Genomic DNA, 4,624 nt, shown 5'->3' with positions numbered 1-4,624 from the left:
GGCCAGTCCCCTGGCCGGCCGAGGAGCCGGGGCGGCGCTGCCCCCTCTTAATTAATGGCTTTCTCATCAGCGGGTCCCGGGGGCGAGGAAAGCAGAGGAAGTTTTCTTTTGCTGGCAGATGCCGGGGAGCAGGGGGAGCGCCTGGGCTGGGTGGCGAGGGCAGGGGGGGACGTGCTGGGGTGATGGATGGGACCTCGGCTTTTCGGCCAGGCTCTGGATGCGGGCAGCTCATCCCGGTGAGGAAGAGAGAGGGGAAGGGGGATACGCTGCGCCTGGAAAGTACTTTTCCCTCTGATGAACTTCAGAGGAGCATAAATCACTGCCAGGGTGCAGCTGCGGAGCATGTGACGCTGGCAAATGAATGGTCCTTCGGCCACCGAGCCGCTCTCCTCGCCTCTTAAAGGCACAGCCGGCGGGTGGGCCAGCCCTCGCCTACGAATCGGGGGTCAGGGCTGGGCTGGGGGAGCCCCGTGAGCCCACCGGCCGGTGGGCCAGCCCTGGCCTAGGAATCGGGGGTCAGGGCTGGGCTGGGGGAGCCCCGTGAGCCCACTGGCCCCTGGGTGAGCTGAGGCTGCACGTGTCCGTGGAGGAGAGAGGCTGTGAGGGGTCCTCAGAGCTCGCCGTGGTGCGAAGCTTTCCGTGGTGCAAAGCTCTCCACGGTGCAGAGTCCTCCATGGTTCAAGGCTCTCTGGTGCAAAGCTTTCCAGAGTGCAAAGCTCTCTGCAGCAGGAAGCTCTCTGTGGTGCAGTGTTGTCCGTGGTGGGCTCCTGCTCTGCTGCCCATGGTCCCAGTACAAGCAGGACTGGGATGCTCCTGGGGATGTTGTTTTGTCCGAGGTGCCTTGGGCATGGGGTGGGTGCCTGCTGGGGGCTCCTGGTCTGTGTGTAGTGGTGCCTCTGGTGCACTCTCACCCACCTGGGCTGTTACCCAGGGGCACTGACCACCCTCCCAGTGCAGCAAGTGGACAAGCAGAGGACTGTGGGGCATCTTTCTCACGGTGGCATCAAGGCCACCACATGCCACGGCTGGTTGTCCATACGAGCCATGCACACCTCACAGGAGAGTGGCTGCAGGGCTGGAGGGCCGTCAGAGGCTCCCTGGCTCACCCAGGGCCACCTGGGCCACCAGCCAAGTCCCAGCCTGCTGCCTGCCCATCACGTCATCTTGCTGCTCTCCCTCTTGAAAGCAGAGTGGTGGAAGAAGAGGGGAATCCAGCACTGCAACTTCTGCCCACAGCTGCTGGTATGCAGGAGGGGGAGGGAGCTGAACCACCAGCAGAACAGTTAAAAATTACTAAATCCTTCCCTAATATAATTAGGTTGCCAGGCAAGCGTTGCCCTGATTGCCAGAGGGCCCTGGGGCCAGCCTGGGCTGGTGTTCCACAGCCCAGCAAAGCTCTGGGCTGAACCCAGGAGCTCGTGGGGGGAGATGTCCCCTGTGAAGCCCAGGTAAGGATCTGCCCCACAATGATGGAGAAGTAATGAAAAGTGTTTTGGAAACTGGAGGGAAGTGCTGGTGGGGGCTCAGCAGGACCTGTTGCTGGGAGAGGAGCTCAGAGGCTACCTGGACACACTGCAGGTGAAGTCAGTGTTTATTCTATAACTGCTGTTGGAGCAGGGAAAGCTGGGAAGAGAAAAAAAAACCCTGAGCCCACTCTGTGATTTACGTGGTAAAGGAGATAAGTGGGGATTTAAAGAGCAGGGAAGATATAATTGAGACCAACGTGTAATACGAGCAGGGATCCCAGCAGGGAGATGGTAATCAGAAGAGTGAGGAGAAGCTGAAGGCTTATTAATGAAACTCTCATCTATTTGTGGGCTGAAGAGGAGCAGCCTTTCCCTGGCAGCTGGGGGTAGCAGGGGTAGGGGCTGCCACCTTCCTGCCCTGCTGGATGGTGCTCAGGATGAAGGCAAAAGCAGGGTTAGGGGTAGAAAAGAAATCCATGGTGTTTAGGAAGCTGGATGTTGGTATTTTCCTCACCATAGTCTGCCATCAATGTTGGGAGTTGGCAGAGCTGCTGACCCTGTGCCAGCCCCTGGGTTGGCTTGTGGAGCCAAGAAACCCTCAACAAACCCTGCTTGGGTAGACTGGAGGCTGTGGTCTGGTGCAGGCTCATCTAAGCCAGCTTTGGAGGAGATGTTGGTAGCTGTGTGGAGAGCCTGAGTTCGTCTCACTGGTTTTTCAGTAGCCACGTGGCTGGGAATTTAGGTGGTTTGCTCTTGCTCTGTGGTTTGGTGGGTCTGCTACCCAGGTAGCATGTGGCATGGCTCACCAAGAGCCTGTTGTAGGGGTGACACCATCAGAGATGCACACCAGAGCGTGGTGGAGTCACCTTATTTCATCCTCCACATGCTCACTTTTAGCCCTACCCCAACACTGCTGTTGGATCATCTCCATCCGTTGGGGTTCCTCAGGCAGGAAGATGATGCTGGTGGTGTCCAAAGGGTTAACCTGGGGCTGTACACAGCTCCGGCAGGGAAAGGCTCTGGCTGTACAGAAAGAGAACATTTTTGGAAGGGTCCTTCCCCTTCCCAGGCCCTGGCAGTTATCTGTGGGCTGACAGAACTCCTGGAACACAGAGACCCACTGGACATTGACCAGTCCGTGCCGAGCTCAATTAGCTGAAGCTATCTGATTGGACTTGGCGCTGCCTAATTAGCTTTGGACTCGAACCAGAAACTCAAACCCAAAGGCAGCTTGCAGGCAGTCAGTCCATCCTTTGCTGCAGCCTGCCTGAGGGGGAAAGGCTTTTCCAAGGCTTTTCCAAGGCTTTTCCAAGGCTTTTCCAGGTCTCTTCTCCTCCCTGGCCACCCATCCTGCTGGCCGCGTGGTTGGTGTTGAGGAGGGTTAAACCTTCCCTTCTGCCCAACGTGTGTTACTGAACCCAACAAGGTCATGTAAGACCAGAGGCAGCTTCTTCCTCTTGCAAAATGTCGTGTGCCATCTAGTTTCCAGAGGGAACTTGATTTTATTGAAGGTGACCTGGCTCTGGCAGCTGCCTTTGCTGTCTTGTCAAGGACCCAGTTCTCAGGGTCCTTCTCCTGGACTTCTGTGAAAAAAGTGAGTGGTTTGTCCCTGAGGTGACCAGCTTGCTCCAGAGCATGCTCTGGTCATCAGTGGAGATGTGGAGAAGGAGCTGAGATGGGAAGGAATGGCTCTTTTGGGACCCCAAGATCCTTTGTCCATCTTGATTTCCAGCTCCGTGTTCTCTGTGAGAATTAGAGCACAAAAATGCTGGTGGGAAGGGACCTCCAGGAATCTGTTGACCAACCCATTGCCAAGCATGGGCTGGGACGTTGGGAATTTCTCCAAGGAGACTTGGTGAATGGTGTTCCCACGGGCTGCCCTTGCACAGCTGCCCACAGCAGAGCCTTCTGGAGGGGTGGCTCATCCCACCTGGATGCTCAGGAGAGGTCTCCTTGGCTAGAAGATACCTTGTGCCCGAGCTCTGCTTGCTAGTTCTCAGCTGAGAGGTGAGGAAACCCATGTGGTCACCTGCTGGCATCCAGCACCCCCCAAGGAAAACTCCCAGAAGTGGTTTTCTAGGAAAGCAGTTGGCCACGTTGCCTTCTGCTGGCCACGGCGTGGCTGGTGGCAGCACAGCTTTGGGGTGCTGGGATGCCAGCTGCCTGCCGGAGGCCAGCCCCAGCCCCAGCCACGTTGGGTCAATTAGAGCCCATTATGCCAAGTGAATGGCTGTAATTATCTCAAATCTGGATTAATGGGCGTGCACAGCACCGTAATATCATCGTCTGGCCGGCGGCTTGTGGCCGTTGCTCCTGGAAGCCAGGGGTGGAAGGAGATCCTCAGAACACGGCTGCATCCTCCTTCTCTCCCCTCCTGCTGCCATCTCACACCCCGAGGATGGAGCTTGTCCCACGGGGCAGATCCTGCACACCTGGGGCAGATCCTGCCCACCTAGGGCAGGGCCTTTGGAAGCCTCGTGGGCTGGTGGTTGCTCTCAAGGCTGACCTCGGGTGGGAGCAGAGCCTCAGGTCCTGCCAGCACCTCTGCTCAGTCCCCAGAGTGAGCCAAACCAGGGGAATGGAGCGTGTTCTCCAGGCCCCTGTCCCTGCCTGCTTCACCCAAGAGCATTTTAGGGCTCAAGGTGGCAGCTCCCCGAGGTGAGGAGCCTGCTTAGCTCCAGGTCTGAGGCCATCTCCTCTCCATGTCCACCCTCCTGGCTCAGGGTGGGGACAGGACCCAGGTGCTGGGGATGGTGGGTGGGATGGGATGGGGCAATGGGGCAGTGCATGGTTTGGGTTTGCTGGTGAGTTGGGCACGTGCCACACGTGTGGCTTGTTCCCCTGAGGTCCTGGGGGGACCACGAGAGGAAACTTCTCCTCTTTCTGCTAGAGCCAGGCTGATGCTTTCCAGCTCCCCTTGTGCCTCGCTGGATCCTGCTCAGTTTTTCATAGCTCAGAGCGTAGCACCCCCTCAAGGGCAATTAGATCACTTCCAATTTGCCAGTGAGCCCATAAAACTGCAATTGAATGTAATTAAAAGGCCATAATGAGCTTCAGCAACCTGCGGGACCACTGAGATTTCACTCTCACCGGTTGGAGAACGGGATGGAGCTGGGGGGGCTGTGAAGGTTGGTGTTTGCCAGGGAGGATGAGGAGCT

General features: G+C 57.4%; 1 protein-coding gene across 1 annotated transcript in view; it reads left to right on the top strand.

The window, feature by feature from the left end:
* The window catches only part of RXRA (retinoid X receptor, alpha), a gene marked incomplete at its 3' end in the record, with an annotated part of 41,365 nt that overhangs the window by 228 nt on the left and 36,513 nt on the right, over positions 1 to 4,624 (top strand). The gene's annotated exons all lie outside the window — the stretch shown is intronic.

The sequence above is a fragment of the Merops nubicus genome, unplaced genomic scaffold, assembly GCF_000691845.1.
Source record: "Merops nubicus isolate BGI_N331 unplaced genomic scaffold, ASM69184v1 scaffold17930, whole genome shotgun sequence".
Lineage (NCBI taxonomy): Eukaryota > Metazoa > Chordata > Aves > Coraciiformes > Meropidae > Merops > Merops nubicus.
The sequence above is the reverse complement of the archived record's forward strand: the minus strand, read 5'-3'. Positions and strand labels throughout refer to the sequence as shown.